This window comes from Triticum aestivum, chromosome 3D (genome assembly GCF_018294505.1).
Source record: "Triticum aestivum cultivar Chinese Spring chromosome 3D, IWGSC CS RefSeq v2.1, whole genome shotgun sequence".
Classification (NCBI taxonomy): Eukaryota; Viridiplantae; Streptophyta; class Magnoliopsida; order Poales; family Poaceae; genus Triticum; species Triticum aestivum.
In genome coordinates this window covers 72,334,936-72,353,662 of record NC_057802.1, presented here as the reverse complement: position 1 = coordinate 72,353,662, position 18,727 = coordinate 72,334,936, and positions in this window count along the sequence as shown.

Here is an 18,727-nt window from a genome sequence, read left to right as displayed (position 1 = left end):
GAAAATCAAAGAAAGCAGGAGCAGGGAGAGCAATATAGACAGCGCGATGTCTGTCAAAGATTAGTCGGTACTGGAGAGGCTGTTCATTCCTCTCAATAAACTGATGGCGAACCATAGCATTAAAATCTAAATAAGCGGGAGGCAACTCCATATCATATTCACGAATGGGTACCTCAAGATAATTAGCTAAATGGGTTGCATAAATTCCACCAAACAAATCTCCACTTATACTGTTATTATGCAACCTACGCGCAACAATAGCTCCCAAGTTATATTGTTTATCTCCTAATACAGCACTCTTGAGAACACTGAGATCAGGAACACACATGTGGCATGCCTCATCCTTACCATTTATGCATCTACCTATAAAGAGAGCAAAATAACGTATAGCTGGAAAATGAATGCTCCCTATGGTAGCTTGTGTTATTTCTCTAGATTCCCGCACAGTGATACTAGCAAGAAAATCTTTAAACTCAGATTTGCGAGGTTCACTAGCACTACCCCATTGTGGGAGTTTACAAGCAGTATTAAAATCTTCTAAGTCCATGGTATAAGATTTATCATAAAGATCAAACAGGACCATGTGAGAGTTGCGTGATGATGAAAATCTAAACCTTCTCACAAAGGAATCAGTAAGGTAGTAGTATTGGAGGCACTTATCTAGCATGAAGCCCTCGAGTTCGGCATTACGCACATATGCGTCAAATTCCTCCTTAATTCCTGCTCAGACCATGAAATCTTCTGGCAGCCATTCACAAGGCCGCACTTGAGCTTCTCTTGGTGGTTCAAGGTCCAGCTCACATATTGTGGGCCTGGTTCCTTGCTTCCTTGAAGAACCACCTCGATACATTTTCCTAAACAATTTCTTCCTCTGAAAAATTCTGAAATTTTTAGTAACTCAAAATAAAAGTGAACAAACTCAAAAAAATTGATAGCAACTACTCCCACAAGTGCCTAGAGACTATATCATGCATTAGAACTACTTGGGACCATATAAATTTGACATGCAAGCTCAAGAACAGGGTCACCTAAGCAGCAAAAATTTGCAATGAATAAAGCACTAGAACAAAAACTAATTGGACCATTGGAGGAGTCACATACCGAAGAACAATCCCCCAAAGCAGTTTTGTGAGTGGAGCTTTGAGCAAGGAGATCGAAAATGGCAGCAAGATGAGCTAGAACTCGTGCTTGAGAGGGTTGGTGATTTTTTTGGGAGGAAGGAGTGTGTGGGTGCAGGAATAAGTAGAGGGGGGCCAACAGGGGCCCATGAGGCAGGGGGCGCACCCTGGACCCTCGTGGCCAGGTGCTTGCTCCCCCTACTGAGTTCTAAGTGCCAGATATTCTCAAATATTCTAGAAAAAATCATATTTCAATTTCGGGACATTTGGAGAACTTTTATTTTTGGGGTATTTTTATTGCACGGATAATTCAGAAAACAGACAGAAAATACTATTTTTTTTTTCTTTATTTAATCTAAATAACAGAAAGTAAAAGGAGGGTACAGAAGGTTGTGCTTTCTAGCTTCATCCATCTGATGCTCATCAAAAGGAATCCACTAACAAGGTTGATCAAGTCTTGTTAACAAACTCGTTTCGAATCACATGAAACCGGAGAAGTTTCGAATAACACTAAGTTACCTCAACAATAAGAATATCATATTTCTTCTTGACAGTAGGGAGAGGAAATTCAAAACCTTCAAAAATAATCGATGGAATTTTTCAAATAGAGTTTATACTGTGGACTTGAGGTTGTTTCCTCGGAAAGTGTACCGTATGCTCATTATCATTAACATGAAAAGTGACATTGCCTTTGTTGCAATCAATTACAACCCTGCAGTATTCAAAAAGGGTCTACCAGGAATAATAGACATACTATCGTCCTCGGGAATATCAAGAATAACAAAGTCCGTTAAAATAGTAACGTTTGCAACCACAACAGGCACATCCTCACAAATACCGACAGGTATAGCAGTTGATTTATCGACCATTTGCAAAGATATTTCAGTAGGTATCAACTTATTCAAATCAAGTCTACGATATAAAGAGAGAGGCATAACACTAACATCGGCTCCAAGATCACATAAAGCAGTTTTAACATAGTTTCTTTTAATGAGCATGGTATAGTGGGTACTCCTGGATCTCCAAGTTTCTTTGGTATTCCACCCTTAAAAGTATAATTAGCAAGCATGGTGGAAATTTCAGCTTCCGCTATCTTTCTTTTATTAGTAACAATATCTTTCATATACTAGCATAAGGATTCATTTTAAGCATATCAGTCAAACGCATACGCAAAAAGATAGGTCTAATCATTTCAGCAAAGCGCTCAAAATCCTCATCATCCTTTTTCTTGGATGGTTTAGGAGGAAAAGGCATGGGTTTACCCATGGCTCTCTTTCTTTACCGTGCTTCCTAGCAACAAAGTCTCTCATATCATAACGTTGATTCTTTGATTGTGGGTTATCAAGATCAACAGCAGGTTCAATCTCTACATCATTGTCATTGCTAGGTTGAGCATCAACATGAACATCATCATTAATATTATCACTAGGTTCATGTTCATTACCAGATTGTGTTTCAGCATCAGAAACAGAAATATCATTGGGATTCTCAGGTGTGTCAACAACAGGTTCACTAGAAGCATGCAAAGTCCTATCATTTTTCTTTTTCTTCCTCTTAGAAGGACTAGGTGCATCAACATTAGTTCTCTAAGAATCCTGCTCAATTCTCTTTTAGGGTGGCCCTCAGGATACAAAGGTTCCTGAGTCATTTTACCCCCTCTAGTCATAACTCTAACAGTGTTATCATTTTTCTTATTATTTAATTCATTGAGCAAATCATTCTGAGCTTTAAGCACTTGTTCTACTTGAGTGGTAACCATAGAAGTATGTTTACTAATGAGTTTAAGTTCACCTTTAACTCCAGACATATAATCACTCAAGTGTTCAATCATATAAGCATTGCGTTTCAATTGTCTACCAACATAAGCATTGAAGTTTTCTTGTTTAGCCATAAAGTCATCAAACTCATCCAAGCATTGGCTAGCAAACTTAGTAGAAGGGATTTCAGCTTTATCATATCTATAGAGAGAATTTACCTTTACTACCTGTGTCAGGTTATCAAGACCATGTATTTCTTCAATTGGTGGTAAATTAAGACCATGTATTTCTTCAATATGAGGTAAATTCTTAACATCTTTAGCTTTTATACCTTTTTCTTTCATAGATTTCTTTGCCTCTTGCATATCTTCAGGACTGAGAAATAGAATACCCCTTTTCTTCGGAGTTGGCTTAGGAGTTGGTTCAGGAAGTGTCCAATTATTTTCATTAGTCAACATATTATTCAATAGCAATTCAGCTTGATCGACAGTTCTTTCCTTGAAAACACAACCAGCACAACTATCCAGGTGGTCTCTGGAAGCATCGGTTAGTCCATTATAAAAGATATCAAGTATTTCATTTTTCTTGAGAGGATGATCAGGCAAAGCATTAAGTAATTGGAGAAGCCTCCCCCAAGCTTGTGGGAGACTCTCTTCTTCAATTTGCACAAAATTATATATTTCCCTTAAAGCGGCTTGTTTCTTATGAGCGGGGAAATATTTAGCAGAGAAGTAATAAATCATATCCTGGGGACTACGCACACAACCAGGATCAAGAGAATTAAACCATGTCTTAGCATCACCCTTTAATGAGAACGAAAATAAATTAAGGATATAATAGTAGCGAGTTTTCTCATCATTAGTGAACAGGGTGGCTATATCATTTAATTTAGTAAGATGTGCCACAATAGTTTCAGATTCATAGCCATAGAAAGGATCAGATTCAACCAAAGTAATTATCTCGGGATCAACAGAGAAATCATAATCCTTATCAGTAACACAGATAGGTGAAGTAGCAAAAGCAGGGTCATATTTCATTCTAGCATTTAGGGGTTGTTTGTATAAGGAATATTAGCGATGGATTTATATAAAACAGGTTTTTAGCAGATTTTAGCAAAACCCGTTTTACCAACTGTTTTGTGAAAAATCAGTTTATAAAAAATCTTGTTTGGGTTAGAAAACGATGAAACTAGTACGTCTTGTTTCCTGCTTGTACAACGATTCAGCCTTATTCTCTTGTGAACTACAACCATGAACTTTTACCCAGATTGAGCACCGACGGAGTTTCTCCGCAGTTCCTGATATTTGACACTTCCTGATGCCATCTCGAGCGTCCCTGGACGCCGCTTCCTCTTCGACTTCTCTTTGCGTATAGCGGCAAGGCCACACAGATGCATGCCTTCTTCTACTTCACCGTGCCGCTCTGCCTCCACGAGCGCCTCGACGGTAAGTAAGCAGGCTGCTTTGTCCACACCGGTACGCAGGGCATCCGCGAGCATGATGTTCGTGGCCATCACGTACACGTCCAGAGAGCGCAAGTTCAGGGCAATGACCAGCAATAGGAAGCTGCTATCGGACGTACACCCGCCGCCCCTCGACGCCGGTCGTCCAGACTGCAAACAGAGTGGATGTACGTCCATGCTGCAAATAGACCGTCGAGGAGCTGGCCTCGATGGAGACTCGACCATGGCGAACAACGTGATCACCGCAGGACCACGACCGACAGCCCTGCAAAGATGGACGGTGTGGAGGAAGAGACGATGCACAACCATGGTCGACAGTGCAACCATGACGGACGGCATGGAGGAGGAGGAGGCGGGACCATGGCGGGCGGCATGGAGGAGAAGGCGTCGTGACCACCACAGACGACACCGAGGAGGCGGAGGCATGACTGCCGCGCGGACAGACGGCGTGGAGTAGGAGGCAACGAGACTAGGTATACGCAAATCGAGTTTTTAGAAAAACGACTCATAGTCGTTTTTCTATAAACGCAGAATTCCAGGTTTTAGAAAACCAAGTTTCCTATATCCAGGGATTAGTTGAAGTAGCCAAACGGGATTTTATTCGATTAGACTGTTTTCCAGCTTTATAGAGAATGGATTCTATATATTCTACTTATCCAAACAACCTCTTAGAGATTTTTCTTTCAGCTTAGCTAATAATTTCTTAAGATCATTCCTATCATTGCAAGCAAGAAAATCTCTAGCAGTTTCTTCATCCATAACATAACCCTCAGGCACAACAGGCAATTCATATCTAGGGGGAGAATCTTCATCATCACTTTCATCAATATTATCAATTTCAATAATTTCATTCTCTCTAGCCCTAGCAAGTTGTTCATCAAGAAATTCACCTAGTGGCACAGTATTATCAAGCATAGAAGTAGTTTCATCATAAGTATCATGCAAAGCAGAAGTGGCATCATCAATAACATGCGACATATCAGAATTAATAGCAGAAGCAGGTTTAGGTGTCGCAAGCTTACTCAAACAGAAGGTGAATCAAGTGCAGAGCTAGATGGCAGTTCCTTACCTCCCCTCGTAGTTGAGGGATAAATTTTGGTTTTCTTGTCTTTCAAGTTCCTCATAGTGACCAGCAGATATAAATCCCAAGTGACTCAAAGAATAGAGCTATGCTCCCCGGCAACGGCGCCAGAAAATAGTCTTGATAACCCACAAGTGTAGGGGATCGCAACAGTTTTCGAGGGTAGAGTATTCAACACAGATTTATTGATTCGACACAAGGGGAGCCAAAGAATATTCTCAAGTATTAGCAACAGAGTTGTCAATTCAACCACACCTGGATAACTTAATATCTACAGCAAAGTATTTAGTAGCAACGTAATATGGAAGTAATGGTAATAGTGGCAAAAGTAACAGTAGCAGTATTGTAGTGATTGTAACAGTGGCAACGGTAAAGTAACTAAGCAGAGATCAATATGTGAAAAGCTCGTAGGTATTGGATCAATGATGGATAATTATGTCGGATGCGATCATTCATGCAACAGTTATAACATAGGGTGACACAGAACTAGCTCCAGTTCATCAATGTAATGTAGGCATGTATTCTGAATATAGTCATACGTGCTTATGGAAAAGAACTTGCATGACATCTTTTGTCCTACCCTCCCGTGGCAGCGGGGTCCTATTGGAAACTAAGGGATATTAAGGCCTCCTTTTAATAGAGTACCGGACCAAAGCATTAACACTTATTGAATACATGAACTCCTCAAACTACGGTCATCAGCGGGAGTGGTCCCGATTATTGTCACTTCGGGGTTGCCGGATCATAACACATAGTAGGTGACTAATGACTTGCAAGATAGGATCAAGAACTCACATATATTCATGAAAACATAATAGGTTCAGATCTGAATTCATGGCACTCGGGCCCTAGTGACAAGCATTAAGCATAGCAAAGTCATAGCAACATCAATCTCAGAACATTGTGGATACTACGGATCAAACCCTAACAAAACTAACTCGATTACATGATAAATCTCATCCAACCCATCACCGTCCAGCAAGCCTACAATGGAATTACTCACGCATGGCGGTGAGCATCACCAAATTGGTGATGGAGGAAGGTTGATGATGATGACGGCGACGGATTCCCCTCTCCGGAGCCCCGAACGGACTCCAGATCAGCCCTCCCGAGAGAGTTTAGGGCTTTGCGGCGGCTCCGTATTGTAAAACGTGATGAATCCTTCTCTCCCATTTTTTTCTCCCCGAACGTGAATATATGGAGTTGGAGTTGAGGTCGGTGGAGCACCAGGGGCCCACGAGGCAGGGGGCACGCCCAGGGGGGTAGGCGCGCCTCCCACCCTCGTGGACAGGATGTGGGCCCCCTGGCCTTGATTCTTTCGCCAGTATTTTTATATATTCCAAAAATATTCTCCGTTGATTTTCAGGTCATTCCAAGAACTTTTATTTCTGCACAAAAATAACACCATGGCAATTCTGCTGAAAACAGCGTCAGTCCGGGTTAGTTCCATTCAAATCATGCAAGTTAGAGTCCAAAGCAAGGGCAAAAGTGTTTGGAAAAGTAGATACGATGGAGACGTATCAGGGGGCTGCAGCAGTCGGCCCGGGGACTTCAATGACGCAGCAAGCGGCAGCCGACTCCACCCCACCGCCACCCAACCCAGCCGCCCTAGTATCAGTGGCCGTGATGACAGTTGATGAAATCGAAGCACCATCATGGGCGCAGCCCATCCTCAACTTTCTGGTGAGTAGAGAGCTACCAGCCGACAAGATTTTGGCCCGACAGGTGCAACGTTGGGCAGCAGCATACACCATCGTCAACAGAGAACTTGTGAGGCACAGCGTCACTGGCGTGTTCCAGCGGTGCGTAGAGCTAGAGAAGGGCCAAGCAATCCTCAAAGACATCCACCAAGGCGAGTGCAGCCACCACGAGGCCTCCAGATCCCTTGTGGCCAAGGCCTTCCGCCACGGTTTCTTCTAGCCGACTGCTCTAAAAGATGCCAAGGATCTGGTCAAGAAATGCAAAGGGTGCCAGAAATTCAGCTCCAAGCAACATCTGCCGGCTTCTGCACTCAGGACCATCCCCCTGACTTGGCCCTTTGCCGTATGGGGGCTGGACATGGTGGGCCCATTCAAAACAGCATGCGGCGGCATGACTCATTTACTTGTCGCCTTAGACAAATTCACCAAGTGGATTGAGGCGAAGCCAATCAAAAAGCTAAACGGTCCGGCTACTGTGACCTTCATTGCCGATATCACCGTCCGGTATGGTGTACCACACAGCATCATCACCAACAATGGCACAAACTTTGCCAAAGGCGCTTTGGCTCGTTTCTGCATGACGCAGGGCATCCGACTGGACTTAGCGTCTATTGCCCATCTGCAGTCAAATGGCAAAGTCGAGCGAGCAAACGGCCTCATCCTCTCCGGCATCAAGCCCCGACTGGTCGAGCCACTCGAGTGTTCGGCCGGCTGCTGGATTGACGAGCTGCCGGCCGTCCTTTGGAGCCTGCGCACCACTCCGAACAAGTCAACCGGCTTCACTCCTTTCTTCCTCGTGTACGGGGCCGAGGCTGTCATCCCAACTGACATTGAGTTCGACTCACCTCGGGTCACCATGTACACGGAGGCAGATGCGAAGGAAGCATGAGAAGATGGCGTCGATCTGCTGGAAGAGGGCCGGCTGTTGGCACTCAGGCGGTCCGCCATCAACCAGCAGAGTTTGCGCCGCTACCACAGTCAGAAGGTCAAGCCAAGATCCTTCCAAGAGGGGGACCTTGTGCTCCGGCTGATCCAGCGAACAGCCGGCCAGCACAAGCTCTCGGCCCTTGGGAAGGCCCCTTCATCATCAGCAAAGCATTGGGCAACGACTCCTACTACCTGATCGATGCACAGAAGCCCAGGGCACACAAGAGGGACGACTCCGGCAAGGAGACCAAGCGCCCATGGAATGCAAATCTGCTTCGAAGATTTTACAGTTCATGCAGTACGTACCATGCTACCTTTTGTATTAAGCGCAAAGACATCGGGTCCCTCGAGGAGCACTCGGGGGCTACTCTTTTTATCTATATGATAAGTTTTTATGCCTATGAATGTGTTATTTCATTCTTTCGCCTGGCACCGGGTTCGACCAGTCGGCCCGGGGGCTTGCCGCCTTGTACTATCTCGGTGCTACCTGCAGTCGGACAAGTAATGTGCTGGCATCTAAGCCCTTTCTTGCCATAAGCCGCAGTTCGCAGAACGACTGTCCGGCTGGCAAGAGTTAAAGGCAAGAAACGGTGCCCACATGAAAAATGGCTAAGGACAAAAAGCACTCACATAGGCCAAGCCGGCTCCTTGCCTCACCGACCGGATGCTGAGCAGCCGGCCGGTCGGCTTCTTACTTACTTGCTATGTTCTAAAACGGCCAAAGTACTTGCCCTCCCAAATGGCTAAGTACTTGACCAGGCCACAGACCGCAAAGCGGCTGTCTGGCTGGCAAGGCGGCATCCAAGGGAAGGCAACAAAGGAAAAAATCCAAAAGAACAGGAAGCAAGACAAGTCGGAACTCGGCAAAGCACAACTCATGCGGAATTTAATTTACATATCAAAAGGCCCTTGGCCAGCATTCAACGAAGTTTGAATACACCCCCAGCGGGTGGAACTGCGCACATTTAACAAGTTTGTTCGCGAGACTACAAAGCATGAAAAGTTAAGATAAAATTGGCCGCCTAGGCCAAAGGAGCAGCAGGCGGGTCCGGCAGGCTGGTGGAGTCGGCGACGCTGGCTAGTGGAGTGGCCGTCTGGCAAGTCTCGGCTTGGTCGCCATCAGCAGAAGTCGACGCACTCGCACGCGGCTCGTTGCTCGAGGCACGGTCGAGCTGAGGCTGGCTGTCCGCTCCGACATCCGGCGCGTCGTCTCCACCATCCTTGCCCTCCTCGTCCTTGCCTTCGTCACTGGAGGCGATCTCCTCCATCGAGTCTTCACCGTCGTCCGGGTTCAGCCCGAACCAGTTCGGCGGCACCTCAGCACCCTCCTCGTCCAGCTCGGGGAGGAAAACGCCGGTCACGGTGTACTCGGCGATCGCCGCCGCGCGTTGAGTGAGCTCACGCCTCACCGCCACCAACTCCGCATTGGCTTCCTGCCCGAATGTGGCCAATTGGGCTAGGCTTAGCCCAGGATACCACGCCTTGACGAATTCCAAGGCCCGCCATGCGCTTGCCCGGGCTGAGGAGCCCTTCCACGCCTCAAAGCGTCCGAAAGCCACATCTAACCAGTCAGCGGTCCGACTGGGGGTGCGCGGAGCCTGGACACCTGGCCAGAGGGCGGAGATCACTTGGGCTCTGACACGTTGCAGGCGGTGGAGCATCCGATGAGCCGGATGGAGATGAGCCTGGATGGCAAGAAGCTGCTCGGCGAGAGTCTGAGGGGCGTTGGGCGCGATCTCCGTACCAGCTTGCCTTCGCTCGTCGCGGCAAGCCTCGATGGCCTGGCTGGCGGCAACGGCATAGCCAGGGAAGAAATTGGTGCAGGCAAAAAGAAGAAGTCTTAAATCAGAAGCCGGCTCATATAATTGTCGGCGGCAGAAAGAGAAGAAAGATAACTCACCGTCGATCATGTCTTCGATCTCGCCGAAGCCGTCATTCAGCGCCTTCTCTGTCTCAGCCCAGGATGAGCGCTCGGTCTCGAACTCGGCCAGGAGCCTGGCCTCGCTGTCCTTCGCCTTCTGGAGGGCCGCCTTGTGACGGTCCACCTGGTCCGCCAGCTCCTTGACCAGGCGGTTGCGCTCCTGGGCCACCTTGTTGCACTCCTCCTCCTTGGCGTGCAGTGCGGTTTGGGCTTCGCCCAGTTGCTGCTGCAAGGCGGTGTTGGCTTCTACAAAGACAAGAAAATCAACAAATCGACAAATAAGAAAAGTGGTTGCCGGGAGATCCGGCCCGACTGCTCAGCAGTCGGCCCGAATCTCGGGGGCTACACCCAGCGGGTGCGCTAACGCGCCCCCGCAAGAGAGAAAAGATGAAGGCTTACTTCGGCTGTCGAACAATTCAGTGGTCCGCTTGGCCAGTTCCTGGACCTGGGAGTTGAAGGCGGCCACACAGATGTTGTGGTAATCCTGCAACAAAGACAACAGAAGGAAAGAAAGGGTCGGCACTCGGAACTTACCTTTAAGTTCCGAGCCGCCTGCTCAGCAGCCGGCCCGGAACTCGAGGACTACACCCAGTGGGTGCGCTGGCGCGCCCCCACGGAAGAGTACAAGAATCAAAACAAAGTACAAGAGGCATACCCGGACGGCTGCTCGCGTCGGCAAGAACGCCTTCGTGTAGTTCTGGAGGGTGGTGCCTTGGGCTTGAAGCTGGGTCTGAACCTCATGCGCAGCCTTGTTCAGGACACTCATCCCATCCCCAGACATACACTCTCGCGGGGCGGCACTGGTGGCCTCCGCTTCAGGGGCCGACGAGCTTGCGTCCCCGATCTCCTGCGGCCGCGGCGCCGAAGTCGCCTTTGCCGCACTCCAGCATGCCAGAGTGCGGACCACGGGGGTCACCCCCACCACCAGCTCGCCGCCGACTGGCGGTGCCAACAGCACGTCAGGCCGACTGCCGTGGGCCTCGGCAGTCGGCCCTTGCAGGGGCACCTCCGCCCTCAAGATGACGGCGTTGCCCTCCTCCCTCTCCATGACCGGCTGGTCATCGCCGACTCCTCCAGTCGGCACCGGGATCTCTGGCACCGGCGGCGCGGAATGCATGGGGATGACGAGCTGCGGAGTCTGGCCGTGTGCGGCCTCTTCCGCTTGCGCCCTGGCGGTCGCGTCCGCCTTTGCCTTGGTCGCGACGTCCGGCTAAGCCTTAGCCGCGGCATCGGCTTGGGCCTTGGCCGCTGCGTCCGCCCTCTCCTGTGCCGCCTTGGCCGTCTCCGCCCTCTGTCGTTCCGCCTCCTCCCGCTCCTCGCGCGCCTCCCGCGCATTCTTTTCTGTCACCTCCTAGAGGTCAGCGAGCGGGTTTATGCGGCGGGTGTTGGCGGAACCTTCCGCCGCCCCGATCACGGAAGCAGAGGCCGACCGCTCAAGAGAGAGCGGAGCCCTGTTCAAACAAGAAAAAGAAGAAACTCAGAAAGAGTTTGCAAGAAACAAGAAAGGGAAACGCAAGAAAATCGAGCACTTACGCGGAGACCATCGGGGGCTGCTTTGGGGCCTTCTGGAACTGGGCCGCCCTCGCGGCGGCCTCCTACCGCTTGGTCGTGGCGGACAAGCTTTTGAGCTTCTTCGGCCGGCTGCCGAACAGCAGCGAGCCGGCTCGGTGCTTTGGTGTGCCGCCTGGTGTAGTCGGCGCAGCTGAAGAGCTCGCGCCCGCCTTGTTGGCGACCGGTGGGTGGCGTGGCTCGTTCTCCTCCTCGTCGTCATCTGGCCAGTCCTCGAGGCCGCCTCCTCCTCTGGAGCCGCCTGCTCCGCCACCGCCACCCGTGGCGTCGTCATCCTCCATGGCGGCCGCCCCCAAGTCGGGGTCATCCACATCGCTTCGCGTCCGGTCCGGCATGAACACGTAGCCCGGCTCTAGAGCATCGGCGGCTGACTGGGTCTAGAAGACCCGTTCCATTGCCGACTGACCAGACGGCAAAAAAGAATTCGAGCAAGCAAAGGAAAGAAAAGAACAACAAGACTCACCGCAGGCGGCAGGTGCGCGCGGTCGTACGGCTGCTTGCCGAACTGCCAGTCCTTCTCCGACAGCTTGAAGTTGGAGAAGTAATTGACCAGTCGGACCACCTCCACGTCTAGCAGGTCCCGCGTGCACATCCGGCATGGGTCCTGGTGCCCGCTCATGCTACTGATGATGTGCGGTCGGGCCTGAAGGGGAAGCACTCGGCGCGCCACGTAGGCGGCCAGCAGGTCCGAGCCCTTGAGGCCCTCCGACTCCATCATCACCTGCATTCGGGCGAGGGCGGCGTTGGAGGTGGCCGGCAGAGTGGCCGGCTTGTACCGCCAGCTGGCACGCGGCTCAGCAGGCGGGCCGGCTACGTAAGCCGGCATGTTGATGTAGTCCATCGTCGGGTGGAGATTTTTGACGTAGAAGTAGGACTTCTGCCACAGCTTGGCCGACTGCAGCACAGTGATGGCCGGGAAGCGGTTCTCGGCACCCGGACGCCGCACCGCTACGCAGGCTCCGCACTGAGCCGGCGTGCCCTTGGCGGCGGTGCCGAGCTTGATGTAGAAGCACTCGGCCCAGAGCTCGAGCGTGGGGAGAGTGCCGAGGTAACCTTCACACATGGTGACGAAGGCGGCCAGCAGCACCACCGTGTTTGGTGTGAGGTGGTGCGGCTGGACTTGGTAGAAATTGAGGAAAGTGCAAAAGAAGCCGCTCGCCGGAAGGCCGAAGCAAAGGAGGAAATGTGACCGGAAGACGACGCGCTCGTCCTCCTCCGGCACCGACGAGATTTCAGTCATGGGGGGGGACGCGTACCTTCACGTTCGCCTCCTGGGGCAGCCGCCACGTCTGATGAAGAAACATGAGGTGATCCTCATGGACGTTGGAGCCGTCCCAATCGCCGGACCGTAAGCGCGCCATGGACGATGGAGCTCGTCGGAGGCACGGTGCGGTGGCGAGCGGGCGGAACCGCGGCGGAGCGAGAAGGCCGCGGCAAGAAGAATCCCAATGACGGAGAGTTGCGGCAGCGCTTCGGCGAGAGGAAGAGGCGCTGCGGCAGCGGAGAAGAAGAAGAAAAAACGGCGAACGAAAAGGGAGAGGAGGGCGCGCGTGCGTCTGCTGCCCCCCTCCTCCCCCCTACTTATAGCCCCAGGCAGCGGAGCCGAGGGGGCGAGAACGTGGGGGTCGTGGGATAACTGCGCCCACGACCCCATGATTACCGCGCCATAACAGCGGATAATGACTGCACCTCGGAATTTCAACCGTCCACCTCGGCCACAGCAGATCCGCGCGCGTGCCGAGGCCCGGTAGTGGCGGGCCCCTGCCTGCGGCGACGTCCCGTCGCACGCGTGGGCTGGCAGGCCGGCCCGGCTGGCTGGCGCCGCATGGTGTGCGAACAGCGGGCGGCAAGCCTGGCGCCCGGCTGGCGTGCCACCTGGCTCCAGCCACGACGTTTCAAAATCACCAAGCGGCCTGCCTGGTCACGTCCGACTCCTGCCAGCCGGCACTTTGGAAGACGGAACCAAAGCGACCTGACCACTCGGAGTAGGAAGCTGCTGGGGCTCCTCGCCTTCTCAGCCGCGGCGCCCCACCAGCTTCGGGGACTACTGTCGGAGTAAATGACCACCGGTAGCCTCATCAGGCTCCCTTGGTATTTCAAGACATCGGGGCCGGCTGCGCCCGTCAAGCATCAAGGAAAAGACCGCCTTCTTGGGGCCGGCTGCTAGAAGGCGGCGGATTCCAGAAGACGGCCACCGAGTGGGCCGACCCCTAGCAGGCGGCCTCCAGATAGGCCGGCTTCTAGCAGGCGGCCCCTCGTGCCCTGAAAGTTAGCACCCTCGTAATCACGACGAGACGGGCCGTGGCTACAGTGCAGCTTGCCACCCCCGAATCCAGGGCGGACCATGGCCACAGTGCAGCGTACTGGGCGGACATTCCTCGCCCGGCGCAACACTGTTGCCACATCGCCCATGACATCACCCATGGCAGAGAAGGCCATGCTCCCACAACGGGTTGTCGGTACGGCCCACAGGCGGCGGGCCCTGACCAGTCGGCTCAGGGGGAGGCCGGCTCCTGACTAGGCGGCCCTCCCCCTTCCTTGGAGTTTGTGCGCCATTAACCAGAAGAGATGGAGAGTGGCTACAGTGAACGCCCACCAGGCGGCGGGACTGTAGCCACGCTCTCCCCGACAAAGCACACATCATCAAAGGCACTGCCACAGTGCTAAGCAATCGGCGGGCGCGACCTGTCGGCCAAGTACAAGACAGTCGGCGGGACCCACCAGGCGGCGGGCCCCAGCAGCCGGCGGAGAAGCCGGCCACCAGAGACACTGATGGCCGGGTCCCACATCCGACCAGATTACCGTTGTACCCCTGGGGGGTAGGCCTATATAAACCCCCCAGGGCACCCATGCAAAGGGTTCAGCCTCTTAGACCACACACACACATAGAGAGAGGAGTAGAGATAGCCCTGCCCTTCTTCCTCCTCTAGCAAAACAGCTCAAGGAGCAACTTGTAGCTACTTGTTGAGATAGTGATCATGCGGAGACCCCACTGAGCAGGACTAGGGGTGTTATCTCCTAGGAGAGCCCCGAACCTGGGTAAAGTGCGTCGGTGTTCGTGTTTACGCCTCATCCCGTTTCCAGGCACCGGCGACATCTTACTCTCCCCCACCATGATAAGCCATCCTTTGGCATATGTCGCACCAAAACCCCGACAGTTTGCAAACTTGAGAAGGCTCTTTATGGTCTGAAACTGTCCCCTCGTGCATGGTTCTCAAAGCTGAGCTCACAATTGAAACATCTTGATTTTGTGGCATCCAAAGCAGATACTTCTCTCTTCATTTATAACAAGGCAAATACTGTCATGTTCGTGCTCATTTATGTTGATGACATCATAGTTGCAAGCTCCTCACAAAATGCCACTAATGCTCTTTTGCATAACTTAAGTTCAGAATTTGCTTTGAAGGATCTCGATGATTTACACTTCTTCCTAGGTATTGAAGTTAAAAAGATTCAAGATGGCATTGTGTTGAGTCAAGAAAAATATGCCACTGAATTTTTGGCTCGTATGGGAATGAAAGACTGCAAGTCACCTCCCACACCATTGTCTTCTTCAGAATAGCTTTCAGCACATGAAGGTGAATTACTTAAGGAGGAAGAGAGTACAAAGTATAGAAGCACTGTTGGAGCTCTACCGTACTTGGCTTTGACGCAACCAGATATATCATTTGTTGTAAACAAGGTTTTTTAATATCTGCATGCTCCTACCACCACTCATTGGACAGCTGTCAAAAGCATTGTACGATACATTAAGCACACTGTGAGTTTGGACTTCAGTTCAGACGTTCTAGTTCTTCCTTGTTAATGCTTTCTCTAATGCTGACTGGGCAGGATGTATTGCTACAGTATCAAGGTCAAGTACAGAGGCTGAGTACAAATCACTTGCAAATGCCACTGCTGAAATTATTTGGGTGGAATCATTGCTTAATGAGTTGGGAATTAAGCAACATGTGTCATGTTTATGGTGTGACAATTTGGGAGCCACCTATCTCTCTGCTAATCCAGTCTTTCATGGCAGAACTAAGCATATTGAAATTGGTTTTCATTTTGTGCGAGAAAGAGTGGCAGAGAAGAAGTTGGACATAAGATTCATTCCATCCAAGGATCAAATAGCAGATGGGTTCACTAAAGCCTTGCCAGTTAAACCTTTTGAAGAATTCAAGAGAAATCTTAACATATGATAGTTTAGATTATGGGAGGGTATTAGAGTTTGAGAAATGTTCTCCATGTAATTTTAACTATCTCAATCTCTTCTATCCTGTATCTACTTCTATCGGGAGCGACTAGATGACAGTCCACTGAAAACAATATTAGTCGACCACATTTTGTTTCAGTCAATGTGTGTACTAGCGACGCTTTCCTTGGTAGTAGTGGACCGGCTGGTGCATGCCTTAATATTGACAAAACTGTAACGACATGCACCGCTAGGCTGCTAGCTGTGGTGTGGTTAGCGGTGGTAGTGAACCAGCCTAGTGGCGGCCATGCAGGCTAACTAATAGTAGTAAAGCTGACTCGTGGAATCTTTAATTTGGTTTCCGTAATAAAAAATCTTTAATCTGGTACTGTTTCATAACCAAGCGGTGCTATGACGAGTTGTCCTACGTGTGTGTATAATGAGATGAGCTGAGCCCGATTGGACAAGACATGATTCGATCTAGCACCGTTTGGTGCACGGTATGAGCTGATAATGTGTATGTACAGGAAGATTGCTAGTACGATTGTTTACAATATGTAAGAATAAGCATATAATAGAGGAATTATTGCAAAATGAAAGTTCTCTAAGACGGAACGAATTGATGCCATTAGTATTACCCATAAAGAAGTTTATTTTTTTTTAATAATACATTCATGCCATTAGTATTACACTTTAGGAAGACAAAATTAAAAAAAAATGACAACATTTGCACACAATTTACATAGAAAATGCACTTTTTTAAAAAAATATCCAGGAATAATTATATACTAGTGGAATTTTGTGAAAAAAGGGTATCTAAGAATGAATTAGTGGCATTGGTACTAACCTTAAAGATGACAGAAAGAGATAACGAAAACAAATAATGACAAAAACTGCAAACCATTTACAATGAAATTGCGCATTTTCATAAATGCAAAAATAAGCATGTAATAGTGGATTTTTTCGCAAAGAAAACTTTTTAAAAATGAAATGAATAAGTGCCATTAGTACTACCTTTTTATAAGGCATTTTTGGAAGGTATCATTGGTATTACCCTTAAAGAAAAATGGAAATGCAAACAATCAAAAAAATAATGATGAATTTTGCACACAATTTACACAGAAAATTGCACTCTTTTATAATATAGAAGAATAAGCATATAATAGTGGAATTTTCTCAAAAAAAAAAGGTTGCAAACAAGTAATGAATTACTAGCATTGGTATTACCCATAATGAAGAAAGAAAATGAAGAAAAATCAAACAAAATCAAACTAATGAAGTATTCTAAGTAAGAATGAATTAGTGGCATTGGTATTACCCTCCAGAAGAAAGGAAATGAAAAAGAAACTCATAGAAATAATAACCGAATTTGCACATAATTTACATAGAATTTGCGTCTTTTTATAATATGCATTCGTATCGCCCTTAAAAGTGAAAGAAAGAAAATTAAAAAATGCACACAATTTACGCACGAATTGGGCTTTTTATAATATGCAAGAATAAGCATATAATAGTGGATTTTTCGCAAAAAAAAGTTTTCTAGTAAGGAATGAATTTGTGGCATTAGTATTTCCTTAAGGAAGAAAATAATGAAATAAAAACTGAAACAAAGTAAAAATAATGAAGTTTTCTAGAGAAAATGAATATATATTTCAAATAATGGCAAAATTTGTATACAATTTATACAGAAATTGCATTTTTATAATATGCAAGAATAAGTATATAATGGTGAAAGTTTCGCAAAAAATAAGTTTCCTAAGAAGGAATTATTTAGTGGAATCAAAAATAAGTTTCGCAAAAAATAAGTTTCCTAAGAAGGAATAATTTAGTGCACACATTTTACACAAAAATTGCGCTTTTTATAATACAAAAGGATAACCACATAATAGAGGAAAAATATTGGAATTACCGTTAAAGAAATAAAATAAAAATAAAAATGAAAATGAAAACAAAATGATGATTTTTCTAGGGAAGATTGAAACCCTTTAAGAAGAAAGAAAATAAAAATCAATAACAAAATAATAAATTTTCTAGGGAAGATTGAAACCCTTTAAGAAGAAAGAAAATAAAAAACCCAAAAAATATTAATAATGTTTCCTAGGGAAGAATGAAACCCTTTAAGAAGAAAGAAAACAAAAAATAAAAATAAAACAAAATAATGAATTGTTCTAAGGAATAATGAATCCCTTTAAGAAAAAAATACTAAAACTAAAACTAAAACAAAATAATGGAGTCTTCTAGGGGAAAATGAAACCCTTTAAGAAGATAGAAAATTAAAAAATAACTTGCACACAAGTATAACCTAAAATTACACTTTTGTAATATGCAAAAAATAAGCATATACAGTGCAATTTTTGCTCTCCACTATAATTTACACACATGGTGTATCATACTTGCGTGTATACTTACTTACAAACACAAAATTAAAAATAGATTTTTCTAAGAAGAAATCAAGTATAGTGGCATTGGTACCACCCTTTAGGAAGAAATAAAGTAAAGATAATAATGATACAATTTTCACAGAACTTACACATAAATTGCAATTTTTTAGTGATGCAAGAATAAACATATAATAGTGAATTTTACATAAAAACAAAGTTTTTAAACAAGGAAGGAATTAGTGGCATTGGTATCGTCCTTAAAAATAGGATATGAATTAAAAACTAAACTTAATAAAACAAATAAAGTTTTCTAAGATATAGTAAATTAGTGACATTGGTATTACTCTTAAGAAGAAAGAAAATAAAAAAAACTTGCACACAACATTGCAATGAAAATGAACTTTTTATAATATGCAGCGAATACACATATAATAATGCAACTTTAGCAGTCTAGTATAATTTACACAAATATTGTATAGTACTCTCATGCATTCATACACATAATAATAAAAATGTATTTAATTAGAAAAAAATAGCACAAAACAATTAGAATTGCTATTACCCTTAGGAATAAAGAAAATGAAAAAAACAAAAATTTCCACACAATTAGCACAAAAAATGCACTTCTTATAATATA